This window comes from Ceratotherium simum, chromosome X, assembly GCF_057802395.1.
Source record: "Ceratotherium simum simum isolate JZ-2026a chromosome X, ASM5780239v1, whole genome shotgun sequence".
Lineage (NCBI taxonomy): Eukaryota > Metazoa > Chordata > Mammalia > Perissodactyla > Rhinocerotidae > Ceratotherium > Ceratotherium simum.
Genome location: NC_141940.1, coordinates 47,079,724 through 47,098,644, shown reverse-complemented (window position 1 = coordinate 47,098,644; position 18,921 = coordinate 47,079,724). Strand labels below are relative to the sequence as shown.

Sequence of the window (18,921 nt, the reverse complement as noted above, 5' to 3'; positions counted from 1 at the left end):
CCATTATCTGAATGAAGATATAATAGTCTTGCTTGCAGAATTTGCTGATGCCTCAATTCTGAGATGGATAACAGGTGAGATGGATCAAAGACTCAAGATTCAAAGTTATTTATAGGTTGGAAGAATGCCCCTGAAGTGATGAGATGAAATTTAATGAGGGTAATTATGAAGTTTACTATATTGACTTAAAAATACAAACATTTGTAGAATTTTTACTGTACAATTCATAACAGGGAATGGCTTAGTATCATAGCATTATTAATAAAAAGACTGTAGGTCTTTTATTTCATTGCCAACTCTACAAGGGACAATAATACGATACAGCTGCTAGAAAAGCAAATGACAATCTTGGGTTGCATTAAAAGAAGCATAGAATATAAAAAAAGGGGGTCAGACCATTATTAAAGCACTCTGGTAAGTTTTGTGTGCCCCTTATTTTTATTCGTGAACTACTCCTGTCCAGAGGGGAAGGCCTGGGTATTATTATGTCACATGAGAAATGATGGAACAAAACAGGGCTATTAATTCTAAAAGAGAAGAATCTTAAAAGGGATACAAAACCTGCCTTTATTTTAAGAACTATCTTGTGGAAGAAAGATTAGATTTCTACTGTAATTTTAGTACCTAGCACAGCCTAGTATATAGTAGATACTCAAAAAATACTTGTTAAAATAATTCGTTCAGTGAACAATTACTTGCTGAGCATCTCATATGTGCAGGTATTGTTTTAGGTGCTGGGAATACATTGAACAAAATAGACATAGTCCTTGCCCTTATGGAACTTATGTTCCAGTGAGAGGAGATAGACAATAAGCTGAACCGATAAGTACATAATATAGTGCCAGTTAGAGGGGCAATAGAGAACATATGTTTAAAAAAGCAGGCTCTGGAGCTACACTGCCTGGCTTCAAATCCTTGCCTACCCGTTTACTGGCTCTGAGACCTTGTACAAGTTAGCTCCTCTTTCTGTGCCTCAGTTTTCTCATATGTAAAATGGGGGTATTAACCTCAAAGAGTTTTGTGAGGCTACATGAGTCATTCCATGTAAAGTTCTGTGGACAGTGCCTGGCGAATAATAAGTATTCAATAGATAATAGCCATTATTGTTATAGTAGTAAGTGTTCTGAGGCAACATAAAGCAGGTGAGGTGACAGATGAAAGATGTCAAAATGAACGTCGTCAGTCCAGAGAGAGATATGTGGAAGGCACGTGCAGGCAGATTGTAATTGTGATGTGTTCTAGCTCCACGCTTTTCCACGTGCTCATCTGCCCCCATTGTCCTCCTCTCCTTTGTTTGCCTGGATGATCTCTGTTCATCTTTTTAAACCAAGCTTAAATAGCACCTCACCTGGAAGACTGAACTGATCCTCGTTGCTACTAGAGTTGGCTATCCCCGTCTCTAAGCTACTTCTATTTTTTTATTTATTGCAAATCGTTATATTCAAAGATACGAGAAAGTCTGAGCCATAATGGTTAAGATCTCAGGTTTTGGAGTCAGATAGAACTGAGTTTGAATTACCAGTCTGTCACTTACTGGCTGTTTTACCTTGAATAATCACTAAATCTTTCCAATCTTTGGTTTCCTCGTTTGTAAATTGGGGATAATAATACATACTTTATAAGGAATTTTAAAGAATTGAACAAGAAAATGTATGCCAAGGCAGAATAGGGTTTCAATACCAGTTCTGCCACTTAGTTATGTGAACTTGAACAAGCCACTCAGCCTCTCAGAGCTTCGTTTTCCTAATCTACACATGAGAGCAATAGTAGCTTTTTGAAGGAGTTACTGTAGGAACTAGAAATAATGTCTATAAAGTGCCTGAAATGTAGTAGTCTCTCAATATATGCTTGTCAAATTGAATTTGGTTAGCAATTAGAGCTTTTACAAAGTGAAGTGTGTTTCTTTTTGAAGCCATAATCTCCTTGTCACTGAAGGTGTCCGTAGTAGATGCAGACATTGTAAAGGGGATTCCTGCAGTGGCATAGAGGATGGGCAAAGTCAAGGCTTCCCAAACTTTGACCACTATATTGCCTCCAACTCAAAGGTTAGTGATTCTGTAAATCAGAGTTTAGTTCATAAGTCATGCACTTGGTTAATTCCATCAAATGAGCTCCCCTCTGCACTCCCTCTACCCAGGCTTCCACTATTCACACCCACACATATGATTAAGTGGTTTCTTAACTACAATAAATCCAAGAAAAATGATTTTAATTCATCTTCATTCATTTATTTATTCATTAAGTTTAAGTAGAGCCAAGCTATTAAGATACATCCAAGAATTATAATTTCTTAGTGTGTGAGAAAATTAGTTGGCATTAGTTTAAGTTTTCCCATTACTAAATATACTTACTTTTTACTTGATGTTATGTTGCCATCATCAAAGTTTTTCTGAGGCGTCTTCTCAGATCTGAAGTTGCAGAATTAGAAGTTGCCAAAGTAAACCATGACACAAGTTTAGAAGGTAAGAGCACATATATCATACGACCTTGGACAAGAGCCCTTTTCCTGCTGCATGTCAACTTCCCATCAGCAAAATGGGAAGAGGAAATGCAAATAGCTTATCATTTGTAAAGCATTTTAAATACGAGTGAGTGTTGTCATCTACTTTGTGATTTTCATTAGTTTTAATATTCTAGGTTGTTCTGTTCTGAATGATATTTGGCATCTACATTCATTTATTATTTTCAAAAATTTGAATTTTTTAATTTTTATTTTATTTTATTTTTGGTGAGGAAGATTAGCCCTGAGCTAACATCTGTTGCCAATCCTCCTCATTTTGCTGAGGAAGATTGGCCCTGGGCTAACATCCATGCCCATCTTCCTCTACTTTACATGTGGGACACCTGCCACAGCATGGCTTGATAAGCGGTGTGTAGGTCCGTGCCCGGAATCTGAACCTGCAAACCCCGGGCCACCATAGTAGAGTGCACGAAATTCACCACCATGCCACTGGGCCGGCCCCTTTCATTTTTAGAAGGCTTAAATGATAAGAAACTTTAATCCATAGTAAAAATTTACTTGTGCTTGGTACTTAACTTATAAAAGACATATAAAGGAAATACAATTAAGGAATCTGGAAAAAGGAAAGGGAAGTCAAACAAGATGGAATTATTCTAGGAAAAGAAAGTTTCTGTTCAACAGTGTGGACTCCTTATTGAAATATTAGGGAGAAAAGCTGAAGTTTTGAACTCTTCTACTTGGGAAAATGTTTTAGAAATGTTTACTTGCAGTTCTTATGTATTTTGGGTATCATGGCTCCTTACAGCTTCTTTTCCTTTTATCGTGGACATATACGCACCAGTTATGATAATATATGTCTTATCAGGTCTTAGAGCATCTATTTTGAAGGATTTCAAAGCATGATTATGAAAAGTATCTCTTTATAGTCCCTTTTAAGTCTTTGTAAAAAAGTATTTGAGGATCAAGAAATATTTGAGTTTTAAACAAAAGGAGCTATAAACATACCGAGTCTTATTATAACTGACAAATCCTATTAGGTTTTTATAACTCTTCCAACTCCTGTTTCTTTCCACTTTAATTTTTAGTATTTCTTTGTCCTTTAAGAAAGACACTCTTGGTTATGCTTTGACAAGTCTACCTGTCTTCTCATTTTTTTCTGCATTATTTAATTGCAGAGGGTGGATAAAATTCAACAAGGTTAAGAGAGATAATCTCTTGCTAAAAGTAACTAATTCTGCGTCATTTTCCATTAAGCTAAGAATCAAATGGGACAGTAAATCAGAATTTTTTTGCACTGTGGAGGAAGCACTTAATTTTAACTGAATGTCAAATCGTTAAAGGTAACAAAGATGGAGTATACGCAGAAGCACTTGCGAAAGAGTTATGATTCTATTCTAATTATACCAATTTATTTTTTTAATGAAAGTGTTCTCCTGTAATTATTTTGATAAATTCTCTTAAAACTCTCCTCCTTCTTTGCTCCACAGTTACTATCCCACTGGTAGATAGTGTAGGCAGTTGCCAGAATTATCTTTATATTCAGTCAATAAGAAGTTCATCATTTCATAAGTGACCACATAAAGGATGAGAACATCCCCAAATCCCTTGAGGAATTAGGCTAGTTGCCTGGCTTTGAAGTTGTTTGACCAATAAGAAGTCATGAAGGGAGGCTCCATCCATATAATCCCATGCGTGTCTGACATCCTTCTAACTCATTCTTTCCTGTTGAATTTTGATTGCCTAAACTTTATACTTCTGCTCTTTGAGTTAGTAGGTTGAAGTCTATTTTTCAGAGAGGCATACTTAGCTGAAGTAGTCACCATGTCACTTCATATTTTGTTTTCCAGGGGTAAAAGTTATTTATTTGTTTATGCATTTAAGTGTTTTTGAAACTCATATGACTTATGGCTATTTCAGCTACTCAAAGGAAACTGTTTGTTCTGCCCCCAGAAATAAGTGTCACCTTGAATCAATATAACACTCTTTTGTTTAGTGTCTTGCCCAGTGCTCTCAGAAACCACTTGGATAGTACGATCCATATTTTAACATCTTATCCATAAAATAATCATGAGGCATTTTTGATATATATTTTGCTGAAATCAAAATACTTTACATGTGTGCAATGCATGTTCTTGACAATCTTGATTCCAGAGAAACTCTTTCCTTCATTACTTCTTTGAGTACCTATGAGGTACAATTGTTAAGCAAGTTAAGAATTTATCATATGCTTTGCTATCAGAATACTGAGACTTGAGGCATGCTTCTTGAAACTGAAGTCTCTATTAAGATTTTTTTGCCATTGTGCCAGTTGTGTGATGACTATTAGAAAGTATCACCCATGTCCTCCATGTTGCCAAACAGGCTGTATGGGATTCCCACTATTATATTATTTTGGTATTTCTCCTCACTATGTTTCTACCTCTAGATTCATGGATTTTTTTTCCCCACTCTGTATCTTTATAATCTCTGATGCTCTTCCTCCTGTTAAATTTATTTTTGAACAGATTACTACCTTTAATTGCAATTTTTCACTGAGTACCATCCCATCAAGCCTCAGACACTTATTAAACTCAATTTAACCTCTTTGTGTGAGAATTTCCAGCTGCTTTCATCTATTACCCATACTCTCACCATTGGTATAAGACATCAGAGACTAAAACTATGGCTCCAAAATATCTTTCCTATCATTTTCTCATGAGAATTACTGAGATCCTTTCCCAAGGGTTTTTCTTGCCTTGTCCTATGCACTGTCATACATTAGATTCAGGCACACAATATTTTATAGGCATTTTCTCTTTGTATAGTTTCAGTTTAATGCTTTCTTAATAATATTGGAAAACCTCCTTTCAAACATTTTCCCCTGGGTTTTCCTAAGATGAAGTCTTTCCCTTACATGGTGGAGAAAATAACATTCTGTTCACTGACACTTCTATTTTTTCCTCCAAGCTCTCTATGAGCTTTCATCTTCCCTAATTTCCTGTGGCATGCGGAGGTAGTTCTTAACCCTTTCTTCCTCTCATTAGGGGGATCTCATTACATTTATAACACTAATAATCGGTGAGCTCCACAGTCAGGAATACAAACCTAAAGCACACTCTACAGGTCAATGAAACACCATTTCCCTCAGCATTCTTACCTTCTGGGTTTCAAGTTGAACCATTATCCTTCATGGTTTCCTTTAGAGATACTCTCCCTTGTGTAAACTGCTCTAATAAACTGCTGCAACAGTTGCTCAATTTATAATGCCTATTTGACAACTAGGTTCCTGGCAATGAATGTTACTTTTGGGGTGAATATATAATCTTTCAACTTCATTCACATTTTCTACCTTTACAACTACCTGGATCCTTGATGGCAAGCTATAGGTTTCAATATTGCATTACATCATGAAATCCTGGAGTTAGGAGACATTTGTATAGCTTATTTGGTCATCTTTTTTGCTCAAAAAAAGGATGGCGACAGTTGCCACATATGGCATATTTATTGTATCTACTTACTAATTTGATTGAAAGGAAATTTTGCCTGGAGATATCTAAAAATGATGCTAGAGGGGGAGAAGTTTGTATTAGAGCTGATTTACCACATTCATTTATTTGTTCAATATTCAACAAATATTTGTTGAGTACCTATTATGTTAGAGGCTTTGTGATGGGTGCAAGAATACCATGATGACTGAAATAGACATGATATTTGTTCTCATGGAGAGTGCAGTCTGTTAGAGTGACACATGCTCATCAAACAATCATTATTTTAGGTTAAGATAAGAGTTAGCCGACTCACACTAAGTAGCAGTTGAGGGTGGAATCAGGGAAATGGCATGGGAAAATTCTTCTACCATTTCAACATCCTAAGTACTGGACTGACCAGATGTCTGGGCTTTGGGAAACTGGATGGCAACAAATAGTATCCGGACGTTCATGGGTCATTAACAAGGCTTCGCGTGATATTCATCTTTTATTAGGAAATAAGAGGAGTGGCCCTATTCTTAAGGAATGCCACCTATGCATTTTAGTAAAAACAATAGAGAAAATGTAAGTGACTATTTGACCTCCTCTCCTCTCTAGGTCTTAAGTTCCATACGAGAAACACCATGTCTACTCTTGCTCACATTTTGCAATACAGCTCCTTTTACCATGTAGGTACACAATACATAATTGATGAATTAAAATGAAAGAACACTGAATGACAGAAGAAGGAAAGAAAGTTCTTGAGGCTACCCTAGGCACAAGCAAACTGATTTAGGAATCATTGTGGGGTAGTATGGACTCTTTAAGCGAACACCAAGTAGCTTTCTCTTGGGCTAGTAACAAGATAAACAACACACTTAAGGAAAAAAGTCCCAGTGCATTATTTTTATTAGAAGAGGTGTGTGTGTGCATGTGCTTGTACATGCACATGCTTAATACTCCAAGAATCTCCATTTTTCTGTAAAGCTGTCAGCTTTAAATTTTGCTAATCCTGGCAACAGTTCTCACTCAGCTGTATCTGTTTCCTATTTGCAAGGTGTAAAGGGGAAAAAAAGCCCTCAAAGTTTTGTTTTGAAACCTAAATGGAAGAGGTGCTTATTACTGAAGTGTCTTGTTTTTTAATGAATGAGAAGTTAAGCATGCTCATTCTACCAAAGAGCAATTTTCATCACATTGTGGCTGCATTACGTAGGTACATCATTTATATTGGGAGCAATGACAACAACTCTTGTTCTATTCCTCCCCTTCCCTCCTCCAACTGCCATGTCCAAATCAGAGTTTGCAGAAAGGAGAAGGAAACCGATCCCTAAACAGGAGCTATTGGCTCTAAAGTTTGATACAACTCTTCAGGAATTTGAGTGTATCTCTACTCGTATCTCACAAGGTTTGGAATTTAACAACACACACCCACACACACATGCACACAGGCACCATGGACACACACAGAAAATTGCCTAGGGGAGAGCCCCCACGGAAGCTGTCCTAACATCAGTAGATGAGCCTCTCTTCCATGCAGTCACGGTATCCCATGCACTGCATCAACCAAGAGAACCAGGTTGAGGGTGATGATCCTTCCTGATATGAGTCCTATATTATCTCCTGCTGATATAAAGAAGGACTTTGCAGGCCACCAACTTGGGATTCTGAAATCCACTTTACTCTTATTCAGGAAAAAACAATTCTACAAAATATGTTTCAAATGCTTACCAACTTGCCAATGCATTTGCTGAGCTAGTTTCCAATTCTGCCACTTTATTTCCCATGTGCTCAAGAGACATCCCCAGCACTACAGCACTCCTGTGTGTGGCCTAGCAGGCTAGTGCACCATATAAGCAGCGTATGGCTCCTCTCACCTTCCTCGCAGTTGAAGGGGTTTTCAGGCAAAGTCAGAAGGAAGAGCATTTCTTATGCCAAACAGCCTTCCTTTTACTCTCCTTGGAAGCAATAAGAAATTCTAGGCAGACGTATAGGGAAAAAGGCTATCTAAGCCTGCACCCGCAACAGAAATGCGATTTCTCTGCTTTCCAGTGGATTTTACTCACTGTTGAGCTGATTCCGTTTGTGACCCTGCTGGAGTTTGAACTCTTATACAAAAGCAACAATAATAGCAAACCCAAAGGACCCTCCTCAATTCATTATAAAACCAGACGTGGAAATGAGCTCTACCAGTGAGTAATGCAGTTACATGTCTATGCTAAGGTGTTTCAGTGCAAGTTGGAAGTCTTTAACCATAAATCACCTTCACAAGTTTCATCTCTGTCTGTAGCATGCATATGGAGCTGCTACACTACCACTGGACTTGGAATAAAAATCTGTTCTTGTGGAGGTTATCATAGTACACAGAGGTTATTCTGCCACCGACAGGAAAGCAAGCATGCAAAAATAAAAGCACATGAGCTGTCAAATTGGTGAACTTGCTGCGACCTGAAACATCAGAAATGCACCGACTGCAGTGAGAGAAGAGCATATCGAATTATGTTTCTTTTCTATTACAAGCAATATTGCATAGAGTTGGAAGAGTGGGACTACAGGAAACGGTTTTGGAAATGAGACCAGATAATCTCTAATGTTTCCTTCAGCCTTAAAATTCTTGAGGCCAAGAAGAGATATAAACTCCAAGGCTGTCTGGTGCCAGGCAGGTACTAATGAGTGATGCAACCAGGTGGAAGACAATAGAGAGAGGTGCTACTTGAGGAAAAGTGGAGAGTGTGTTTCCCACTGAAAAGCATTCATATCAAAACATAATGAAACAAAACAAAACTCTCCGCTACCTGCCTCCAAAAAAAAAAAAAAAAAAAAAAAAGGAAAAGAAACAATCTCCAGGCAAAATTCAGCCCTTGGACTACCAATTTTCAACTTCTCTAAAATCTTAATCTTTACGTTTCTTTCAAAATTCAGATGAGACTTCAAAGTTTAAAGCTCACTACTTTATCAAGGGGAACTATCTGATTTTCTCTGTTTTTTTTTTTTTTTCTTAGAAAGATAAGCCCAGAATAAATAAATATATGGTATATAAATATAAAAAATATTTATATATTTAATGTTAAAATTTGCAAAACTTTTTCAAAGGTAAATTTGGAAGTTTCTCTTACTTATTTTTATGTAATTATAGATTTTTCAGTTTTGTTAAGGTACTAGTTTTCCTCACGACTTCATTTTATTGGACTTTTCTTTATAGATCATTATTACAGACTAGACTGATAATATAATTGTTGCCCAAGAAACTCAGAAGAACAACTCAGGAGTGAAACCAGAGGGAGGAAGTAAAATGGAAGGTGCGTTATATGATGTAAAGTAGAGTGCTAGGGATCACTAGAAGGCCGTGGAGAGGGTGGTCTAGGGCAGCCACTGAAAGATTCCACTGTCTGGGAGGGAAAGGGATGCAGATTTCAAGGAAGTCAGTATATTTCACATGCCCACTGGCCTTCCCTTTCCCTTTCTCCATGAGCTACTTCTCACATCAATAAGAAGAGGAAGTCTCCACAGGGAGTTCTCCAGGGTCTCACCATGGATCTTCCATTTCTTTTAAGGCTTTTAAATTAAGGAGAGAATTTATTCTGCATGACGCCTGAACTCCTCTCTTTACTCAAAGAGATGGTCTATTAAGAACAGTTTGGGCACAGTGGGAGGAGGTTGGACTGCAGCTCCCTAGGCTCACCATTAACGGAGAAATTGAATGCTTCTGTTTGGGGTGAGTAAGACAGGGAGTATCTGGTATCTTTTGTTAGAAATACATTTAAATGAAAGATTTTTCAAATAACTGTATTTCGGTTCTTTGTGTGCACACCGAGTGCCAGGTGTTCCATTGAGTCCCAGAGCAATATGTAATTGTGTGTGACTCTGCACCTCTCTGCAGTCTGTTAAATGTATGCACCAAAAGGGGCTCTGAGGGGGAGTTGGAGAACTGATGATGACCAGCGAGGAGGACATACCGGCACTATCCAGACAAATGTGCGAGTCAGTGCAAAGGTCAATGATAGAGCACGTGCAATGAACTAAAAGTCACATGCTAGGCAATCGAGGAGACTTTGCCTCCAAGTTTCTTTTAAGGACTGAACAGAAGCATTGTGAATTTAGGTGATATTTTATGCATGCTTTATCTTGCTGTCAGACATAATTTTTATCAACATAAAAATTCAATCCTAAGTGGCTTCAAAGCTCCAACCTCACAGATCAAGTCCAGGTTTTATTATTTTTTTAATAAGCATTTTTATGTATCATCAGTGTTAATGAAAACACTATGTTCAATTCTTAAGTTGCATTGTGGATTTGAAATATGAAGTTCTCAAAACCATATGCTCGTTTTCAAAACTGATGTCTTTGGAGCTGTGACTATTCAGGGCACGGAAATGTGCGGAAGTAAATGTGCATTTGAATCTGCAGGTTATACTTTATCGTTAAGGCTAATTATAGAAGCAGAGAAAGCGGAGAACTGTCAAAATGGTTTTAAATAAAACAAACAAGCAACTGCATAAAGGTATGGTTTGCAGCAGGAATACTTGCCATAATCAGAATCCTTTATCTGTTATAGAAGGAGCTGGCCATAGCCACCCCTGCAAGCAAAGCGCTGGAGGAAAGATACAGCTGGGCTCTTCCTCTCCGGAGAGTCAGATGGATCCCTCGGAGGTAGACTCAGCTGCTTCTGAAACCTCCAGTGACAAGCAGGCTCTGTTCTCCCAGTTAACCACACAGTATTTTTCAGCAATCATATTTTCAATAGCCTTGAATAATATTAACTTTCTAAACTGGCTGGAAAACAAAATAATCTGCTCCTAGAAAGGAGCAGGAAGTACCTTTTATATCTAGATTAAACATATAGCTAAAATGTTATTTTAAGTAAAGTGATATGCAGCAGACAGTAGTATAGTGTTCTGGTGGCAAAGAATCTAGGTTCTGCCACTTCTTAGCCGTGTGAATTTGCACAAGTGTCTTGATTTCATTGAGCCTCAGTTTCGTCATCTGTAAAATGGCAATAATAATGGCATCTTAGTTTATTTTTAGTGAAATGCTCGTTTGCAAATGAGCAGCCTTTTCCCCAAGTTTAAAGAAAATCTTCTTAATATATTTGTTGCTAGTGGCACTATCCTACTATTTATTGTAGAATTTGTAAGGTGCTCTCAATGAAACTGTTCAATCTGCTGGGTGAACCACACTTGGTGGATCCAGGCTTAACTGCCATGTGGATTTAGACCCTGTGAACAACTGTACTTCAGTCTTCACTTTCCCTTTGAGTTTGGCACCTGACAATCTTCAATCTTCCAATTCCATGAGAGCCTGTTCTCTTTATTGCCAAATATTGTCTTTTGCCAGGTTTAGGATATTTTTGGCCTGATTAGGTATTCTTTGGGCTTATTTTCAACCCACAATGCTGGCTATAATTATTTTTGTATTTGACAGAGACTGCTAGCTACCTAACTAATACCCATTTTCTCTTCCTTAGTTAATAACAGAACCCAATTTTATTCTGGATGACTTATAGAATTTAAGTGAGAGATAAGATGGGACTTCCAGGAGATCTTCTTAAGAAAGAGATAGCTTTCGGTATATGCATTCTTTTCCCTTCCCATTTCCTGCTTTTTCCTGGTAATGTAGACATGATGGCTGGAGTCCCAGTAGCCATATTGAACAGTGAGGTAATCTTGAGCCAGTGCAAAAAATGAAGGATCATAAAACCTGAAAATTCATCCCTTGCAACCTTTGATTTGCCATTATAAGCTCTGAATTGCCTACTTTGGAACATCTTTTCTGTTAGAAAAAATTAATTTTTTAATCTTGTGTAAACCCCTATTCTTTAGGTCTCTGATGTTGTTTCTAGATGATACAGCATACTTTGCTGAGCATGTTCTGAGAGCATGGCCGATCTAGTAATACTGTAGTGGTGGTTATATTGGTCACACACAGAAAAGATATTCTAAATATCACTGGATCATTGTAGATGATGGAGTTTACTTTTTCAGTACAAATGCTCCACTCCCTTCTCCAGAAACATTTAATTCAAATGAAAAATGCTATGAATTTAGGCTTCATATTTTATCGAGACAATTTCTCTAGACAAGTGTAAATAAATGGATCAGGGTCAGAAAAAGAAAGACTTTGTGTTATTATTCTCCATTTTTATGATTCCCAATGACACCACCACCGCACTTTAAAAAGTAGAAACTCATGGGATTAAAATGAAAGTATAATCTTAAACTGAAGTTTTATTCAAATAGCATAAATCTCAAAATTAAGATTAACAAAAGGTCTCTCGCCCTCTTAAGTAGTTGTCTACGTTTTTTTTCCCCTCCAAGAGTGTTTTACAAACTTTTAAACTTATGTCTTCTTTTTTTTTAACTTTTTATTTTGAAATAAATATAGATTCACAGGAAGTTGCAAAGATAGTACAGAGAAGTCCCATGTACCCTTCACACAGTTTCCCCCAATGATTACATCTTAAGTAACTGGAGTATAATATCAAGATCAGAAAACTGACTTTGTATAATATATGTGTATATTAGTCAGGGTTCTCCAGGAAAATAGAACCATAATAAGTACTATTTATCACGAGGAATGGTCTCTAAGGAGTCCCCACGATCTGCCATTTGCAAGTTGGAGACCCAGGAAAACCAGTCATATAATTCAGTCCTAGCCTGAAGGCCTAAGAACCAAGGGATCTGATGGTGTAAATCCCAGTCTGAGAGCCGGAGAAGATGAAATGAGATGTCCCAGCTCAATCAGTGAGGTAGGAAAAAAGGAGAGAGTTCCACTTTCCTCTGCCTTTTTTTCTATTCCGGCCCTCAGTGGACTGGGTGATGCCCACCCACACGGGGGAGGGCACTCTACTTTACTGGGTCTGCTGATTCAAATGCTAATCTCACCCAAAACACCCTCACAGACACACCCAGAAATAATATTTAATCTGGGTACCCCATGGCCCGTCAAGTTGCCACATTAACCATCACAATGTGTATAGTTCTATGTCACTTTAGATTCATCCAGGCTGTTGTGCATATCAATAGTTTGTTCCTTTTTATGGCTGAGTAGTATTCCATAGTTTGGATATGCCACAGTTTGTTTAACCGTTCACACATTGAAGCATATCTGCATTGCTTCTAGTTTTTGGCTATTACAAATAAAGATGCTATGAACAATGGTGTACAGGTTTTTGTGCAGACAGGTTTTCATTTCTCTGGGATGAATGCCCAGGAGTGCAGTTGCTGGGTAGTATGGTAGTTGCATGTTTATTTTTTTAAGAAACTGCCAACCTATTTTTCACAATGGATATACCATCTTACATTGCCACCAGTGGCCTTCTGATCAACTGTTGTTTCTTTTCTTGAGTCCTAAGTTTCCTAGCCAGTATGCTTTCTTCTCTCCACCTTTCAGGGTCTTCTTATGTTTGTTTTACATATAATGTCCAAGTTTGCTAGTCGTATTTAGCAGAAAGAATAGGAAAAAGTATATCTACTCCATCGTTTCAGAAGCGGAAATCTTCCCTGTTTTCTTTTGATGAACGCAAAAATCTCATACTCTCTTTCAACGTTATATGAAATTCCAAAATAGGTTGACTCATGATTACCAAAAAAAAAAATTGACACAAATTCTGTTTTGTTTTCAAACTAACACACCATCCTTCTTCTTCCACCACTCTCTCATTTGATATTTACGTCTGTTCCTCCACTTCATTGAGACTCATTGTCCCCATACATTTTCAGAGTTCTGACAGTTTTAATTTCTAATCCCTCTGCTTCTATTTCTAGCCATATCTCCACTCCCTAATTGGGCTGTTCCTTTGACACTTGTGACCTATTATGAACCAAAACACCAAAATCAGTGTCAGATTTTTGGCCAAGTTTTTTAGAACAAAGATGTTCAATTCCAGATAAGTTTGGATAAACATCAGATAAGCATCCACACTCTCAATCAATGCTTGATTGAACCAGCCTTCAGCAAACTTTTGAGGGCTGCCATCACAGGAGATTTGCTTTTGTCAGTATTTGGCTCGATTCAAACTAACCTGCTCACCTTTTTGATTTGCAACAAAATGGACCAGTTTGGAAACATCCAGCTTGGAATGGGTGCATGGGCCTGTCAAATATAGTTTGGGAGTATTGTAACACACAATATCATTAGCCAAATGTAATTATAAAGGGCTACTAGATGAGGTTCAATTTCAGCATAGATCTACATGAAGGAGAAAGATTGCTTTTTTTCCTCTTCTTTTGGAAAGGAATAAATTTGTATTTCCCTTAAGATTATTTCTTTTTCCTATGGAAAGTTTGAGATCATTATATCAATCTTCAACTGCAGTGGAAATATAAAACCTTTTATAAGTGTTGTTTTCATCATGAGAGGCATAATTATACACACACACATATATCATTTATGCATATATTTTTGTGGTTAGTTGGTTTTAAAGTATAGCAAGAAAACAATACTACATTGGAGACAATCGAATAAAAGAGAATAGAAAGTCAAACAAATTCCAAATGGTTATTTTATTAGATTATGTCTTTGATCATTAAATTTATCCTCATTTTATAGACCAAAATAGTCACTTAAAGTTTGCTGTATTTTTATGTGTTTGTTTTTATTGTAAACTTCTTGGTAAACTCCTTGGCATCATTTTTTTTAGAGAGGATGGATGTCCAGATTGCCATATACAAGTCAAGAGGGAGTTCTCTCTTTGTGTTGCCAATTTTGATCATTTAAATTTTGATTTCTTTAGGTTGTGTTTTTTTGTTTGTTTTTTTATCTTGGAGGTCGAGATTTTTATTGACCATTTGTTAGTGTTTTCCCTAAAATAATGATAATAATTAAAATCAAACAACCAAAAACCTAAGAAGTATCTTTCTTTGTGATTTCCTTTTTCTTTTTCTTTTACGTCTCCTGAGCTCCATCAGTAGACAGAACTTCAGTTAGTTTTACGAAATGCAACATTTACCCCCTCTCCCACTTTTTTTTTTAAGGAAAAAGATAAACTTCAATGACTTGAAGTTGAGAACGGGGATAGAGCTTCATTCACTCACACTCACATTGTAAAGTATTCCTCACCTCCTTTTAGCCTTAATGCGTACAGTGGTGTGTGGTAAGGGTACACAAACCTAGGTTCCATCATCAGCATCAGTAGCATAGGTCAAGATGCTTTTCATGACATAGCACAACTGCTGATCACAATCTCTCCTCTCTGGAAAGATCAGTCATGCCACTCAGCACCAGCTGAAATATGGAAAAGCGAATGAATTGTAGCATCCCTTGGGAAGAAATAACTTCCATTTCTTTTCCTTCTCATTGCCCTTCCCCTTTCCCCTCTCCTTACTCCCTCCCTACACCCTGCTCCTTCTCCTTCTTCATTTAAGTCAATCCATTATTTTTCTCTTTTTCAAGATTGCTACTCTAATGATTTTCTCTGAAGGTGGTGTTTACATAGCTGACCAACAGTGCTGCTTCTAGTATCTGCTGCTGCTGTGGTAGGACTTTTTTTCTTTTTTTTCCATTGGCTACTAATTTGCTTATTCTTTTTTTTTTTAATTTTTTGTTTATTGCAGTAACATTGGTTTATAACATTTTAAAAATCTCAGGTGTACATCATTATACTTCTATTTCTGCATAGATTACATCATGTTCACCACCAAAATACTAATTACAACCCATCACCACACACATGTACCGAATTATCCCTTTCACCCTCCTCCCTCCCCCCTTCCGCTCTGGTAACCACCAATCCAATCTCTGTCCCTATGTGTTTGTTTATTGTTGTTATTATCTACTACTTAATGAAGGAAATCATATGGTATTTGACCTTCTCCCTCTGACTTATTTCACTTTGCATTATACCCTCAATGTCCATCCATGTTGTCACAAATGGCTGGATTTCATCGTTTCTTATGGCTGAGTAGTATTCCATTGTGTATATATACCACATCTTCTTTATCCATTCATCTCTTGATGGGCGCTTAGGTTGCTTCCAAGTCCTGGCTATTGTGAATAACGCTGCAATGAACACAGGGGTGCGTGTACCTTTACAAATTGGTGTTTTCAAGTTCTTTGGATAAATTCTCAACAGTGGAATAGCTGGATCATATGGTAGTTCTATCCTTGATTTTTTGAGGAATTTCCAACCTAACAATTGGGAGAAGATATTTGCAAACCATACATCTGATAAGGGCTTAATCTCCAAAATACATAAAGAACTCATGCATCTCAACAACAAAAAAACTACCAACCCAATTAAAAAATGGGCAAAAGACCTGAACAGACATTTCTCCAAAGAAGATATACAGATGGCCAACAGACACATGAAAAGATGTTCAAAATCACTATGTGGTAGGACTTTCAATGTGGTGTGTTTTCAGCATCTGTGCACACTCCTTACTTTCAGGTTTTTCAAAAGATTACACATTTCCAGTGAGGATCTTAGGTATCATACCAATGGCCACAGATCGACCTTGGTTCTTCAGTTTCCTCAGTTATTTTGCTGTCCATGGTGCAAGGGTTTTATTTTGTTAGTTTTGAATCTCTATTCTTCAGTTAATGCTTCAAGAATCATCAGCCTAGCTGCTACTTATTTCAGTACATCCTCTCCAAATGCTGTATAAGTTTCCTATCTGTTCAGCAGCACCAGTACCTACACTCTCTGTATGATCCTCAAATCTAGCAATGTGATCAAAGAAAAATAGACTAAACTCTACTCTCGGTTGCAGTACATCAGCAGTACATCTGGGTCTTGCATTACCCTTTGATCCTTGGACAATTACAGTTTAGGCTTCCAAGCAGCCTTCCCTTAGCTCATTCAGATAATCCACCATGTCACAGTCTGACCCGTTCACCCGGGATTGGCAGCCTTGCTGAAGTATATTCAATACTACCTCTAGGTATTCATTAAACTCTCCACCAATAACAAGGGCAATATCACCAAACACACAGAATCTGTGGCTTTACAGACCTATGGACATTCTCATTCCTCATGTTCTCCACTAATAAAAAGTAAGATACTGGATTTCAAGGTGTGACATAAGTCTTCCACTTATCTTACAGTCTCCAATAAAACTTTGCACTCGATATAATTTTTCTATAAAATACTTATACTCAAGAGAGCTTGTAGGCTTCTATATACTTTAGGAATTCACCAACCAACAGTTCTTCTAAGGTGCTAACTACCATCGGGTCACCCTCTTGCATCCCCCAGATGCAACTGTGCTTTGGAAAATCCTTAACAGGAGATCATTATTTCGTCTTGATGCTGCACTTTTTAGAGAACGTTTTGAAGAGTTATGTGGAGTAAAGACTGAAAGTCACTGAATTGGGTCTTATCGGAAGTGCTCTTATATGTGATTTTACCTGTATCAATACACTTATTACAGTTAAGCCAGAGGTGCTAGAGTCAATTTTTGAACTCAGGGTAATAGTACTTGGTATTATTTTTCACAATTTCCATCAAAACTTCATATGTAACACTTCTCCGGTTGTTCTTGTGGCCATCAGGCCTCTTTGCGGTCTCCGTGAACATCTGAAATATGAGGATAAGCAGTAAGTAGTTGCTTTTACCTGATCATCACTTATAAAATTTCATAAGCAGCTTTAGCTAGACTAGAAAAAGCCCAGCACACATTTGACACCATCCTGGGTTCAGAACTCAAGCTTTCTATCAGACATTGTAGCAGGGAAGCCAAGTAGACATCACTGATGCCAAATTCGTGAAGCAACTTGCAAAATATGCCCTCAGTCTATATACTTGTATATCAAAAGACTTATACAGGGGTCTTTGATTAATTATATTAAGATAGGCTTTGTCTGTATAACTAGGAATTTGAACTTATTGGGTTTCCGTTCTTCCAAGATACAGGAAAAGCCGTCACAGTAGTATCCTGGTATCACCATGTCATCTTCACATCAGGTGGCCAGGAGCATCATCATTTTCATCATCCTTTGCTAGTGTCTGTGTGACAATTGGAACCTCATTTGTAGTGTTCCCTTGGCATAGATCTTGCTGTGTGCTCTGGGGGCCTTTTCTGTTCTGTTGCCTCTTAAGCTTCAATGACCAAAGCTATTTTGTCATCACAGACGTTGGACCAGAATTTTTTTTCTTATAAGGCCACTTCATCAAAGTCACTGTTTTACTTGAATTGTGATCACAAGAAGAGCAGGACTTGTATGTGTCTCCATGTACTGTTAATATAAGAACATTTTCTCCATCAGATTCTGTAATCTAGTCATTTATTATCTTATTATCTTGATAATAGGTTGCTTCACAGATTACCTCATAAAGAAATTGCCTTTCAGATTCTTTGTTAAAATTTGCTTTGATGAACCCCAATAGCTCAGAAGTACCTTAGTAGCCACTAACTTCACATTACTATTAGAATCTTCTTTCCTCTTTCCTCTTAGGATAGTCAGAATCTCACTAGATTCATTCTGTGGCTGCTCTGTTTGAATATCTTGGCAGACGTAACAAATTGCTTCCAGTGTCAACTCTTTCATGTGCTCTGTGCTGTTGGGGTTTGTGACATTGGCTACCAGCTGAAGAATGAATTCTGAACACTGATTCACTGGGATCTCTGCACCAACAACATCAGCCATCATTGTGAGGAAGAACTAAGCTGGTAAGTTTTTGTGCCCAAAGTCTGCAAAATAGTTCTTGGCTTCTCTGTCAAACATTAGCATTAATGGCAAGCCGTTCTGCTCATGTTGTGCCTTGATGTTTGGATTCTTAGATGGCAAAGAGTTCTTGATCTGTAGACCGGCTGCGACCCTGCCAATCTGGCTGTTTTCTGAATTTTCTGGCACTCTGGACAGTTCCAGAAGGAATTTTGGGAAGTTTCACCACCCCACACTCCAGGAACTTCTACTCAGCTTCTAGTTCAAGCAGAGGTGGAGACATGGTTTTCTCAAGGCTGAGATCAGTTCCAAAGTAAAGATGGTCGCAGTTGCTTCTCCTCAGGTGACACTTGGCATCTTCAGTTACAGCTCTGACTGGTTATAGGGGCTGGGGGTCCAGTGGCATTGGAAGGTCTG

The 18,921-nt window shown here is 37.7% G+C and overlaps 1 pseudogene; it reads right to left on the bottom strand.

Moving 5' to 3' along the window:
• Positions 1-16,301: 16,301 nt before the first annotated feature.
• LOC101407732 (importin subunit beta-1 pseudogene) lies at positions 16,302-18,402 on the bottom strand (annotated as a pseudogene).
• Between the last annotated feature and the right edge of the window lie 519 nt (positions 18,403-18,921).